Here is a 14,443-nt window from a genome sequence, read left to right on the forward strand (position 1 = left end):
GGGGCACACTGGCCTGGCTGTTTGCGCCCCGGGGCACACTAGCCTGGCTGTTGGCGCCCCGGGGCACACTGGCCTGGGTGGTGACGCCCAGGGTCACTCTGGCCTGGGTGGTGTCGCCCCGGGGCACACTGACTGGGTGCTGGCGCCCCGGGGCACACTGGCCTGGGTGTTGGCGCCCCGGGGCACACTGGCCTGGGTGGTGGCGCCCAGGGGCACACTGGCCTGGGTGTTGGCGCCCCGGGGCACACTGGCCAGGGTGCTGGCGCCCCGGGGCAAACTGGCCTGGGTGCTGGCGCCCTGGGGCACACTGACTGGGTGCTGGCGCCCTGGGGCACACTGGCCTGGGTGGTGGCGCCCAGGGGCACACTGGCCTGAGTGTTGGCGCCCCGGGGCACACTGGCCTGGGTGGTGGCGCCCCGGGGCACACTGGCCTGGGTGCTGGCACCCAGGGGCACACTGGCCTGGGTGCTGGGGCACAGTGGCCTGTGTGGTGATGCGCTGGGGCACACTGGCCTGGGTGGTGGCGCCCCGGGGCACACTGGCCTGGGTGTTGGCGCCCCGGGGCTCACTGGCTTGGGTTGTGGCGCCCAGGGGCACACTGGCCTGGGTGCTGGCGTCCCGGGGCACACTGGCCTGGGTGGTGGCGCCCAGGGGCACACTGTCCTGGGTGCTGGCGCCCAGGGGCACACTGGCCTGGGTGGTGGCGCCCAGGGGCACACTGGCCTGGTTGCTGGCGCTCCAGGGCACACTGGCCTGGGTGCTGGCGCTCCAGGGCACACTGGCCTGGGTGCTGGCGTCCCTGGGCACACTGGCCTGGGTGCTGGCGCCTCGGGGCACACTGGCCTGGGTGGTGGCGCCCCGGGGCACACTGGCCTGGCTGTTGGCGCCCCGGGGCACACTGGCCTGGGTGGTGGCGCCCCGGAGCACACTGGCCTGGGTTTTGGCGCCCCGGGGCACACTGGCCTGGTTGGTGGCGCCCAGGGTCACACTGGCCTGGGTGGTGTCGCCCCGGGGCACACTGGCCTGGCTGTTGGCGCCCCGGTGCACACTAGCCTGGGTGGTGGCGCCCCGGGGCACACTGGCCTGGGTGGTGGCGCCCCGGGGCACACTGGCCTGGGTGGTGGCGCCCCGGGGCACACTCGCTTTGCTGTTGGCGCTCCGGGGCACACTGGCCTGGGTGGTGGCGCCCCGGGGCACACTGGCCTTGCTGTTGGCGCTCCGGGGCACACTGGCCTGGGTGGTGGCGCCCAGGGGCACACTGGCCTGAGTGGTGGCGCCCCGGGGCACTCTGGCCTGGGTGGTGGCGCCCCGGGGTACACTGGCCTGGGTGGTGGCGCCCAGGGTCACTCTGGCCTGGGTGGTGTCGCCCCGGGGCACACTGGCCTGGGTGCTGGCGCCCCCGGGCACACTGGCCTGGGTGCTGGCGCCCCGGGGCACACTGGCCTGGGTGGTGGCGCCCCGGGGCACACTGGCCTGGGTGTTGGCGCCCCGGGGCACACTGGCCTGGGTGGTGGCGCCCAGGGGCACACTGGCCTGGGTGTTGGCGCCCCGGGGCACACTGGCCTGGGTGCTGGCGCCCCGGGGCAAACTGGCCTGGGTGCTGGCGCCCTGGGGCACACAGACTGGGTGCTGGCGCCCCGGGGCACACTCGCCTGGGTGGTGGCGCCCAGGGGCACACTGGCCTGGGTGTTGGCGCCCCGGGGCACACTGACTGGGTGCTGGCGCCCCGGGGCACACTGGCCTGGGTGTTGGCGCCACGGGGCACACTGGCCTGGGTGGTGGCGCCCAGGGGCACACTGGCCTGGGTGGGGGCGCCCTGGGGCATACTGGCCAGGGTGCTGGCGCCCCGGGGCAAACTGGCCTGGGTGCTGGCGCCTTGGGGCACACTGACTGGGTGCTGGCGCCCCGGGGCACACTGGCCTTGGTGCTGGCGCCCAGGGGCACACTGGCCTGGGTGCTGGCGCCCGGGGCACACTGGCCTGGGTGCTGGCGCCCCGGGGCACACTGTCCTGTGTGTTGGCGCCCCGGGGCACACTGGCCTGGGTGGTGGCGCCCCGGGGCACACTGGCCTGGGTGGTGGCGCCCAGGGGCACACTGGCCTGGGTGTTGGCGCCCTGGGGCACACTGGCCAGGGTGCTGGCGCCCCGGGGCAAACTGGCCTGGGTGCTGGCGCCCTGGGGCACACTGACTGGGTGCTGGCGCCCCGGGACACACTGGCCTGGGTGGTGGCGCCCAGGGGCAAACTGGCCTGGGTGTTGGCGCCCCGGGGCACTCTGGCCTGGGTGCTGGCGCCCCGGGGCACACTGGCCTGGGTGTTGGCGCCCCGGGGCACACTGACTGGGTGCTGGCGACTCGGGGCACACGGGCCTGGGAGCTGGGACACAGTGGCCTGGGTGGTGATGCGCCGGGGCACACTGGACTGGGTGGTGGCGCCCCGGGGCACACTGGCCTGGGTGCTGACGCCCCTGGGCACACTGGCCTGCGTGCTGCTGCCCCGGGGAACGCTGGTCTATGTGCTGGCGCCCTGGGGCACACTGGCCTGGGTGGTGGCGCCCAGGGTCACTCTGGCCTGGGTGGTGTCGCCCCGGGGCACACTGGCCAGGGTGCTGGCGCCTCGGGACACACTGGCCTGGGTGGTGGCGCCCCGGGGCACACTGGCCTGGGTGTTGGCGCGCCGGGGCACACTGGCCTGGGTGGTGGCGCCCAGGGGCACACTGGCCTGGGTGTTGGCGCCCCGGGGCACACTGGCCTGGCTGTTTGCGCCCCGGGGCACACTAGCCTGGCTGTTGGCGCCCCGGGGCACACTGGCCTGGGTGGTGGCGCCCAGGGTCACTCTGGCCTGGGTGGTGTCGCCCCGGGGCACACTGACTGGGTGCTGGCGCCCCGGGGCACACTGGCCTGGGTGTTGGCGCCCCGGGGCACACTGGCCTGGGTGGTGGCGCCCAGGGGCACACTGGCCTGGGTGTTGGCGCCCCGGGGCACACTGGCCAGGGTGCTGGCGCCCCGGGGCAAACTGGCCTGGGTGCTGGCGCCCTGGGGCACACTGACTGGGTGCTGGCGCCCCGGGGCACACTGGCCTGGGTGGTGGCGCCCAGGGGCACACTGGCCTGGGTGTTGGCGCCCCGGGGCACACTGGCCTGGGTGTTGGCGCCCCGGGGCACACTGGCCTGGGTGGTGGCGCCCAGGGGCACACTGGCCTGGGTGTTGGCGCCCCGGGGCACACTGGCCAGGGTGCTGGCGCCCCGGGGCAAACTGGCCTGGGTGCTGGCGCCCTGGGGCACACTGACTGGGTGCTGGCGCCCCGGGGCACACTGGAATGGGTGGTGGCGCCCAGGGGCACACTGGCCTGGGTGTTGGCGCCCCGGGGCACACTGGCCTGGGTGCTGGCGCCCGGGGCACACTGGCCTGGGTGTTGGCGCCCCTGGGCACACTGACTGGGTGCTGGCGTCTCGGGGCACACTGGCCTGGGTGCTGGGACACAGTGGCCTGGGTGGTGATGCGCCGGGGCACACTGGCCTGGGTGGTGGCGCCCCGGGGCACACTGGCCTGGGTGCTGACGCCCCGGGGCACACTGGCCTGGGTGGTGGCGCCCCGGAGCACACTGGTCTGGGTGGTGGCGCCCAGGGGCACACTGGCCTGGGTGCTGACGCCCCGGGGCACACTGGCCTGGGTGTTGGCGCCCCGTGGCACACTGGCCTGGGTGGTGGCGCCCAGGGGCACACTGGCCTGGGTGTTGGCGCCCCGGGGCACACTGGCCAGGGTGCTGGCGCCCCGGGGCAAACTGGCCTGGGTGCTGGCGCCCTGGGGCACACTGACTGGGAGCTGGCGCCCCGGGGCACACTGGCCTGGGTGGTGGCGCCCAGGGGCACACTGGCCTGGGTGTTGGCGCCCCGGGGCACACTGGCCTGGGTGTTGGCGCCCCGGGGCACACTGGCCTGGGTGGTGGCGCCCAGGGGCACACTGGCCTGGGTGTTGGCGCCCCGGGGCACACTGGCCAGGGTGCTGGCGCCCCGGGGCAAACTGGCCTGGGTGCTGGCGCCCTGGGGCACACTGACTGGGTGCTGGCGCCCCGGGGCACACTGGAATGGGTGGTGGCGCCCAGGGGCACACTGGCCTGGGTGTTGGCGCCCCGGGGCACACTGGCCTGGGTGTTGGCGCCCCGGGGCACACTGGCCTGGGTGGTGGCGCCCAGGGGCACACTGGCCTGGGTGTTGGCGCCCCGGGGCACACTGGCCTGGGTGCTGGCGCCCCGGGGCACACTGGCCTGGCTGTTTGCGCCCCGGGGCACACTAGCCTGGCTGTTGGCGCCCCGGGGCACACTGGCCTGGGTGGTGTCGCCCAGGGTCACTCTGGCCTGGGTGGTGTCGCCCCGGGGCACACTGGCCTGGGTGCTGGCGCCCCGGGGCACACTGGCCTGGCTGTTTGCGCCCCGGGGCACACTAGCCTGGCTGTTGGCGCCCCGGGGCACACTGGCCTGGGTGTTGGCGCCCCGGGGCACACTGGCCTGGGTGGTGGCGCCCAGGGGCACACTGGCCTGGGTGTTGGCGCCCCGGGGCACACTGGCCAGGGTGCTGGCGCCCCGGGGCAAACTGGCCTGGGTGCTGGCGCCCTGGGGCACACTGACTGGGTGCTGGCGCCCCGGGGCACACTGGCCTGGGTGGTGGCGCCTAGGGGCACACTGGCCTGAGTGTTGGCGCCCCGGGGCACACTGGCCTGGGTGCTGGCGCCCCGGGGCTCACTGGCTTGGGTTGTGGCGCCCAGGGGCACACTGGCCTGGGTGGTGGCGCCCCGGGGCACACTGGCCTGGGTGCTGGCACCCAGGGGCACACTGGCCTGGGTGCTGGGGCACAGTGGCCTGTGTGGTGATGCGCTGGGGCACACTGGCCTGGGTGGTGGCGCCCCGGGGCACACTGGCCTGGGTGTTGGCGCCCCGGGGCTCACTGGCTTGGGTTGTGGCGCCCAGGGGCACACTGGCCTGGGTGGTGGCGCCCCGGGGCACACTGGCCTGGGTGTTGGCGCCCCGGGGCTCACTGGCTTGGGTTGTGGCGCCCAGGGGCACACTGGCCTGGGTGGTGGCGCCCCGGGGCACACTGGCCTGGGTGCTGGCACCCAGGGGCACACTGGCCTGGGTGCTTGGGCACAGTGGCCTGTGTGGTGATGCGCTGGGGCACACTGGCCTGGGTGGTGGCGCCCCGGGGCACACTGGCTTGGGTGCTGGCGCCCCGGGGCACACTGGCCTGGGTGCTGACGCCCCTGGGCACACTGGCCTGCGTGCTGCTGCCCCGGGGAACGCTGGTCTATGTGCTGGCGCCCCGGGGCACACTGGCCTTGGTGCTGGCGCCCAGGGGCACACTGGCCTGGGTGCTGGCGCCCGGGGCACACTGGCCTGGGTGCTGGCGCCCCGGGGCACACTGTCCTGTGTGTTGGCGCCCAGGGGCACACTGGCCTGGGTGGTGGCGCCCAGGGGCACACTGGCCTGGGTGGTGGCGCTCCAGGGCACACTGGCCTGGGTGCTGGCGTCCCGGGGCACACTGGCCTGGGTGGTGGCGCCCAGGGGCACACTGTCCTGGGTGCTGGCGCCCAGGGGCACACTGGCCTGGGTGGTGGCGCCCAGGGGCACACTGGCCTGGTTGCTGGCGCTCCAGGGCACACTGGCCTGGGTGCTGGCGCTCCAGGGCACACTGGCCTGGGTGCTGGCGTCCCTGGGCACACTGGCCTGGGTGCTGGCGCCTCGGGGCACACTGGCCTGGGTGGTGGCGCCCCGGGGCACACTGGCCTGGCTGTTGGCGCCCCGGGGCACACTGGCCTGGGTGGTGGCTCCCCGGGGCACACTGGCCTGGGTGGTGGCGCCCCGGAGCACACTGGCCTGGGTTTTGGCGCCCCGGGGCACACTGGCCTGGTTGGTGGCGCCCAGGGTCACACTGGCCTGGGTGGTGTCGCCCCGGGGCACACTGGCCTGGCTGTTGGCACCCCGGTGCACACTAGCCTGGGTGGTGGCGCCCCGGGGCACACTGGCCTGGGTGGTGGCGCCCCGGGGCACACTGGCCTGGGTGGTGGCGCCCCGGGGCACACTCGCTTTGCTGTTGGCGCTCCGGGGCACACTGGCCTGGGTGGTGGCGCCCCGGTTCACACTGGCCTTGCTGTTGGCGCTCCGGGGCACACTGGCCTGGGTGCTGGCGCCCCGGGGCACACTGGCCTGGGTGCTGGCGCTCCAGGGTACACTGGCCTGGGTGCTGGCTCTCCAGGGCACACTGGCCTGGGTGCTGGCGTCCCTGGGCACACTGGCCTGGGTGCTGGCGCCCCGGGGCACACTGGCCTGGCTGTTTGCGCCCCGGGGCACACTAGCCTGGCTGTTGGCGCCCCGGGGCACACTGGCCTGGGTGGTGGCGCCCAGGGTCACTCTGGCCTGGATGGTGTCGCCCCGGGGCACACTGACTGGGTGCTGGCGCCCCGGGGCACACTGGCCTGGGTGTTGGCGCCCCGTGGCACACTGGCCTGGGTGGTGGCGCCCAGGGGCACACTGGCCTGGGTGTTGGCGCCCCGGGGCACACTGGCCAGGGTGCTGGCGCCCCGGGGCAAACTGGCCTGGGTGCTGGCGCCCTGGGGCACACTGACTGGGAGCTGGCGCCCCGGGGCACACTGGCCTGGGTGGTGGCGCCCAGGGGCACACTGGCCTGGGTGTTGGCGCCCCGGGGCACACTGGCCTGGGTGTTGGCGCCCCGGGGCACACTGGCCTGGGTGGTGGCGCCCAGGGGCACACTGGCCTGGGTGTTGGCGCCCCGGGGCACACTGGCCAGGGTGCTGGCGCCCCGGGGCAAACTGGCCTGGGTGCTGGCGCCCTGGGGCACACTGACTGGGTGCTGGCGCCCCGGGGCACACTGGAATGGGTGGTGGCGCCCAGGGGCACACTGGCCTGGGTGTTGGCGCCCCGGGGCACACTGGCCTGGGTGTTGGCGCCCCGGGGCACACTGGCCTGGGTGGTGGCGCCCAGGGGCACACTGGCCTGGGTGTTGGCGCCCCGGGGCACACTGGCCTGGGTGCTGGCGCCCCGGGGCACACTGGCCTGGCTGTTTGCGCCCCGGGGCACACTAGCCTGGCTGTTGGCGCCCCGGGGCACACTGGCCTGGGTGGTGACGCCCAGGGTCACTCTGGCCTGGGTGGTGTCGCCCCTGGGCACACTGACTGGGTGCTGGCGCCCCGGGGCACACTGGCCTGGGTGTTGGCGCCCCGGGGCACACTGGCCTGGGTGGTGGCGCCCAGGGGCACACTGGCCTGGGTGTTGGCGCCCCGGGGCACACTGGCCAGGGTGCTGGCGCCCCGGGGCAAACTGGCCTGGGTGCTGGCGCCCTGGGGCACACTGACTGGGTGCTGGCGCCCCGGGGCACACTGGCCTGGGTGGTGGCGCCCAGGGGCACACTGGCCTGAGTGTTGGCGCCCCGGGGCACACTGGCCTGGGTGCTGGCGCCCCGGGGCTCACTGGCTTGGGTTGTGGCGCCCAGGGGCACACTGGCCTGGGTGGTGGCGCCCCGGGGCACACTGGCCTGGGTGCTGGCACCCAGGGGCACACTGGCCTGGGTGCTGGGGCACAGTGGCCTGTGTGGTGATGCGCTGGGGCACACTGGCCTGGGTGGTGGCGCCCCGGGGCACACTGGCCTGGGTGTTGGCGCCCCGGGGCTCACTGGCTTGGGTTGTGGCGCCCAGGGGCACACTGGCCTGGGTGGTGGCGCCCCGGGGCACACTGGCCTGGGTGTTGGCGCCCCGGGGCTCACTGGCTTGGGTTGTGGCGCCCAGGGGCACACTGGCCTGGGTGGTGGCGCCCCGGGGCACACTGGCCTGGGTGCTGGCACCCAGGGGCACACTGGCCTGGGTGCTTGGGCACAGTGGCCTGTGTGGTGATGCGCTGGGGCACACTGGCCTGGGTGGTGGCGCCCCGGGGCACACTGGCTTGGGTGCTGGCGCCCCGGGGCACACTGGCCTGGGTGCTGACGCCCCTGGGCACACTGGCCTGCGTGCTGCTGCCCCGGGGAACGCTGGTCTATGTGCTGGCGCCCCGGGGCACACTGGCCTTGGTGCTGGCGCCCAGGGGCACACTGGCCTGGGTGCTGGCGCCCGGGGCACACTGGCCTGGGTGCTGGCGCCCCGGGGCACACTGTCCTGTGTGTTGGCGCCCAGGGGCACACTGGCCTGGGTGGTGGCGCCCAGGGGCACACTGGCCTGGGTGGTGGCGCTCCAGGGCACACTGGCCTGGGTGCTGGCGTCCCGGGGCACACTGGCCTGGGTGGTGGCGCCCAGGGGCACACTGTCCTGGGTGCTGGCGCCCAGGGGCACACTGGCCTGGGTGGTGGCGCCCAGGGGCACACTGGCCTGGTTGCTGGCGCTCCAGGGCACACTGGCCTGGGTGCTGGCGCTCCAGGGCACACTGGCCTGGGTGCTGGCGTCCCTGGGCACACTGGCCTGGGTGCTGGCGCCTCGGGGCACACTGGCCTGGGTGGTGGCGCCCCGGGGCACACTGGCCTGGCTGTTGGCGCCCCGGGGCACACTGGCCTGGGTGGTGGCTCCCCGGGGCACACTGGCCTGGGTGGTGGCGCCCCGGAGCACACTGGCCTGGGTTTTGGCGCCCCGGGGCACACTGGCCTGGTTGGTGGCGCCCAGGGTCACACTGGCCTGGGTGGTGTCGCCCCGGGGCACACTGGCCTGGCTGTTGGCACCCCGGTGCACACTAGCCTGGGTGGTGGCGCCCCGGGGCACACTGGCCTGGGTGGTGGCGCCCCGGGGCACACTGGCCTGGGTGGTGGCGCCCCGGGGCACACTCGCTTTGCTGTTGGCGCTCCGGGGCACACTGGCCTGGGTGGTGGCGCCCCGGTTCACACTGGCCTTGCTGTTGGCGCTCCGGGGCACACTGGCCTGGGTGCTGGCGCCCCGGGGCACACTGGCCTGGGTGCTGGCGCCCCGGGGCACACTGGCCTGGGTGGTGGCGCCCCGGCACACTGGCCTGGGTGCTGGCGCCCCGGGGCACACTGGCCTGGGTGGTGGCGCCCCGGGGCACACTGGCCTGGGTGGTGGCGCCCAGGGGCACACTGGCCTGAGTGGTGGCGCCCCGGGGCACTCTGGCCTGGGTGGTAGCGCCCCGGGGTACACTGGCCTGGGTGGTGGCGCCCAGGGTCACTCTGGCCTGGGTGGTGTCGCCCCGGGGCACACTGGCCTGGGTGCTGGCGCCCCCGGGCACACTGGCCTGGGTGCTGGCGCCCCGGGGCACACTGGCCTGGGTGGTGGCGCCCCGGGGCACACTGGCCTGGGTGTTGGCGCCCCGGGGCACACTGGCCTGGGTGGTGGCGCCCAGGGGCACACTGGCCTGGGTGTTGGCGCCCCGGGGCACACTGGCCTGGGTGCTGGCGCCCCGGGGCAAACTGGCCTGGGTGCTGGCGCCCTGGGGCACACAGACTGGGTGCTGGCGCCCCGGGGCACACTCGCCTGGGTGGTGGCGCCCAGGGGCACACTGGCCTGGGTGTTGGCGCCCCGGGGCACACTGACTGGGTGCTGGCGCCCCGGGGCACACTGGCCTGGGTGTTGGCGCCACGGGGCACACTGGCCTGGGTGGTGGCGCCCAGGGGCACACTGGCCTGGGTGGGGGCGCCCTGGGGCATACTGGCCAGGGTGCTGGCGCCCCGGGGCAAACTGGCCTGGGTGCTGGCGCCTTGGGGCACACTGACTGGGTGCTGGCGCCCCGGGGCACACTGGCCTGGGTGGTGGCGCCCAGGGGCACACTGGCCTGGGTGTTGGCGCCCCGGGGCACACTGGCCTGGGTGCTGGCGCCCCGGGGCACACTGGCCTGGGTGTTGGCGCCCCGGGGCACACTGACTGGGTGCTGGCGTCTCGGGGCACACTGGCCTGGGTGCTGGGACACAGTGGCCTGGGTGGTGATGCGCCGGGGCACACTGGCCTGGGTGGTGGCGCCCCGGGGCACACTGGCCTGGGTGCTGACGCCCCTGGGCACACTGGCCTGCGTGCTGCTGCCCCGGAGAACGCTGGTCTATGTGCTGGCGCCCCGGGGCACACTGGCCTTGGTGCTGGCGCCCAGGGGCACACTGGCCTGGGTGCTGGCGCCCGGGGCACACTGGCCTGGGTGCTGGCGCCCCGGGGCACACTGTCCTGTGTGTTGGCGCCCCGGGGCACACTGGCCTGGGTGGTGGCGCCCCGGGGCACACTGGCCTGGGTGGTGGCGCCCAGGGGCACACTGGCCTGGGTGTTGGCGCCCTGGGGCACACTGGCCAGGGTGCTGGCGCCCCGGGGCAAACTGGCCTGGGTGCTGGCGCCCTGGGGCACACTGACTGGGTGCTGGCGCCCCGGGACACACTGGCCTGGGTGGTGGCGCCCAGGGGCAAACTGGCCTGGGTGTTGGCGCCCCGGGGCACTCTGGCCTGGGTGCTGGCGCCCCGGGGCACACTGGCCTGGGTGTTGGCGCCCCGGGGCACACTGACTGGGTGCTGGCGACTCGGGGCACACTGGCCTGGGAGCTGGGACACAGTGGCCTGGGTGGTGATGCGCCGGGGCACACTGGACTGGGTGGTGGCGCCCCGGGGCACACTGGCCTGGGTGCTGACGCCCCTGGGCACACTGGCCTGCGTGCTGCTGCCCCGGGGAACGCTGGTCTATGTGCTGGCGCCCTGGGGCACACTGGCCTGGGTGGTGGCGCCCAGGGTCACTCTGGCCTGGGTGGTGTCGCCCCGGGGCACACTGGCCTGGGTGCTGGCGCCTCGGGACACACTGGCCTGGGTGGTGGCGCCCCGGGGCACACTGGCCTGGGTGTTGGCGCGCCGGGGCACACTGGCCTGGGTGGTGGCGCCCAGGGGCACACTGGCCTGGGTGTTGGCGCCCCGGGGCACACTGGCCTGGCTGTTTGCGCCCCGGGGCACACTAGCCTGGCTGTTTGCGCCCCGGGGCACACTGGCCTGGGTGGTGGCGCCCAGGGTCACTCTGGCCTGGGTGCTGGCGCCCTGGGGCACACTGACTGGGTGCTGGCGCCCCGGGACACACTGGCCTGGGTGGTGGCGCCCAGGGGCACACTGGCCTGGGTGTTGGCGCCCCGGGGCACACTGGCCTGGGTGTTGGCGCCCCGGGGCACACTGGCCTGGGTGGTGGCGCCCAGGGGCACACTGGCCTGGGTGTTGGCGCCCCGGGGCACACTGGCCAGGGTGCTGGCGCCCCGGGGCAAACTGGCCTGGGTGCTGGCGCCCTGGGGCACACTGACTGGGTGCTGGCGCCCCGGGGCACACTGGAATGGGTGGTGGCGCCCAGAAGCACACTGGCCTGGGTGTTGGCGCCCCGGGGCACACTGGCCTGGGTGCTGGCGCCCCGGGGCACACTGGCCTGGGTGTTGGCGCCCCGGGGCACACTGACTGGGTGCTGGCGTCTCGGGGCACACTGGCCTGGGTGCTGGGACACAGTGGCCTGGGTGGTGATGCGCCGGGGCACACTGGCCTGGGTGGTGGCGCCCCGGGGCACACTGGCCTGGGTGCTGACGCCCCGGGGCACACTGGCCTGGGTGGTGGCGCCCCGGAGCACACTGGCCTGGGTGGTGGCGCCCCGGGGCACACTGGCCTGGGTGGTGGCGCCCAGGGGCACACTGTCCTGGGTGCTGGCGCCCAGGGGCACACTGGCCTGGGTGGTGGCGCCCAGGGGCCCACTGGCCTGGGTGCTGGCGCTCCAGGGTACACTGGCCTGGGTGCTGGCTCTCCAGGGCACACTGGCCTGGGTGCTGGCGTCCCTGGGCACACTGGCCTGGGTGCTGGCGCCCCGGGGCACACTGGCCTGGCTGTTTGCGCCCCGGGGCACACTAGCCTGGCTGTTGGCGCCCCGGGGCACACTGGCCTGGGTGGTGGCGCCCAGGGTCACTCTGGCCTGGGTGGTGTCGCCCCGGGGCACACTGACTGGGTGCTGGCGCCCCGGGGCACACTGGCCTGGGTGTTGGCGCCCCGGGGCACACTGGCCTGGGTGGTGGCGCCCAGGGGCACACTGGCCTGGGTGTTGGCGCCCCGGGGCACACTGGCCAGGGTGCTGGCGCCCCGGGGCAAACTGGCCTGGGTGCTGGCGCCCTGGGGCACACTGACTGGGTGCTGGCGCCCCGGGGCACACTGGCCTGGGTGGTGGCGCCCAGGGGCACACTGGCCTGGGTGTTGGCGCCCCGGGGCACACTGGCCTGGGTGTTGGCGCCCCGGGGCACACTGGCCTGGGTGGTGGCGCCCAGGGGCACACTGGCCTGGGTGTTGGCGCCCCGGGGCACACTGGCCAGGGTGCTGGCGCCCCGGGGCAAACTGGCCTGGGTGCTGGCGCCCTGGGGCACACTGACTGGGTGCTGGCGCCCCGGGGCACACTGGAATGGGTGGTGGCGCCCAGGGGCACACTGGCCTGGGTGTTGGCGCCCCGGGGCACACTGGCCTGGGTGCTGGCGCCCCGGGGCACACTGGCCTGGGTGTTGGCGCCCCGGGGCACACTGACTGGGTGCTGGCGTCTCGGGGCACACTGGCCTGGGTGCTGGGACACAGTGGCCTGGGTGGTGATGCGCCGGGGCACACTGGCCTGGGTGGTGGCGCCCCGGGGCACACTGGCCTGGGTGCTGACGCCCCGGGGCACACTGGCCTGGGTGGTGACGCCCCGGAGCACACTGGCCTGGGTGGTGGCGCCCCGGGGCACACTGGCCTGGGTGGTGGCGCCCAGGGGCACACTGTCCTGGGTGCTGGCGCCCAGGGGCACACTGGCCTGGGTGGTGGCGCCCAGGGGCCCACTGGCCTGGGTGCTGGCGCTCCAGGGTACACTGGCCTGGGTGCTGGCTCTCCAGGGCACACTGGCCTGGGTGCTGGCGTCCCTGGGCACACTGGCCTGGGTGCTGGCGCCCCGGGGCACACTGGCCTGGCTGTTTGCGCCCCGGGGCACACTAGCCTGGCTGTTGGCGCCCCGGGGCACACTGGCCTGGGTGGTGGCGCCCAGGGTCACTCTGGCCTGGGTGGTGTCGCCCCGGGGCACACTGACTGGGTGCTGGCGCCCCGGGGCACACTGGCCTGGGTGTTGGCGCCCCGGGGCACACTGGCCTGGGTGGTGGCGCCCAGGGGCACACTGGCCTGGGTGTTGGCGCCCCGGGGCACACTGGCCAGGGTGCTGGCGCCCCGGGGCAAACTGGCCTGGGTGCTGGCGCCCTGGGGCACACTGACTGGGTGCTGGCGCCCCGGGGCAAACTGGCCTGGGTGGTGGCGCCCAGGGGCACACTGGCCTGGGTGTTGGCGCCCCGGGGCACACTGGCCTGGGTGTTGGCGCCCCGGGGCACACTGGCCTGGGTGGTGGCGCCCAGGGGCACACTGGCCTGGGTGTTGGCGCCCCGGGGCACACTGGCCAGGGTGCTAGCGCCCCGGGGCAAACTGGCCTGGGTGCTGGCGCCCTGGGGCACACTGACTGGGTGCTGGCGCCCCGGGGCACACTGGAATGGGTGGTGGCGCCCAGGGGCACACTGGCCTGGGTGTTGGCGCCCCGGGGCACACTGGCCTGGGTGCTGGCGCCCCGGGGCACACTGGCCTGGGTGTTGGCGCCCCGGGGCACACTGACTGGGTGCTGGCGTCTCGGGGCACACTGGCCTGGGTGCTGGGACACAGTGGCCTGGGTGGTGATGCGCCGGGGCACACTGGCCTGGGTGGTGGCGCCCCGGGGCACACTGGCCTGGGTGCTGACGCCCCGGGGCACACTGGCCTGGGTGGTGGCGCCCCGGAGCACACTGGCCTGGGTGGTGGCTCCCCGGGGCACACTGGCCTGGGTGGTGGCGCGCAGGGGCACACTGTCCTGGGTGCTGGCGCCCAGGGGCACACTGGCCTGGGTGGTGGCGCCCAGGGGCCTACTGGCCTGGGTGCTGGCGCTCCAGGGTACACTGGCCTGGGTGCTGGCTCTCCAGGGCACACTGGCCTGGGTGGTGGAGCCCCGGGGCACACTGGCCTGGGTGGTGGTGCCCCGGGGCACACTGGCCTTGCTGTTGGCGCTCCGGGGCACACTGGCCTGGGTGGTGGCGCCCCGGGGCACACTGGCCTTGCTGTAGGCGCTCCGGGGCACACTGACTGGGTGCTGGCGCCCCGGGGCACACTGGCCTGGGTGGTGGCGCCCAGGGGCACACTGGCCTGGGTGTTGGCGCCCCGGGGCACACTGACTGGGTGCTGGCGCCCCGGGGCACACTGGCCTGGGTGGTGGCGCCCCGGGGCACACTGGCCTGGGTGGTGGCGCCCAGGGGCACACTGGCCTTGCTGTTGGCGCTCCGGGGCACACTGGCCTGGGTGGTGGCGCCCCGGGGCACACTGGCCTTGCTGTAGGCGCTCCGGGGCACACTGACTGGGTGCTGGCGCCCCGGGGCACACTGGCCTGGGTGGTGGCGCCCAGGGGCACACTGGCCTGGGTGTTGGCGCCCCGGGGC

At 75.3% G+C, this 14,443-nt stretch overlaps 1 protein-coding gene across 1 annotated transcript in view; it reads left to right on the forward strand.

Moving 5' to 3' along the window:
• Positions 1–14,443, forward strand: part of LOC123761449 (high-affinity choline transporter 1-like) — a 1,078,813-nt gene that overhangs the window by 518,348 nt on the left and 546,022 nt on the right. The gene's annotated exons all lie outside the window — the stretch shown is intronic.

Source organism: Procambarus clarkii, chromosome 7 (assembly GCF_040958095.1).
Source record: "Procambarus clarkii isolate CNS0578487 chromosome 7, FALCON_Pclarkii_2.0, whole genome shotgun sequence".
NCBI lineage: Eukaryota > Metazoa > Arthropoda > Malacostraca > Decapoda > Cambaridae > Procambarus > Procambarus clarkii.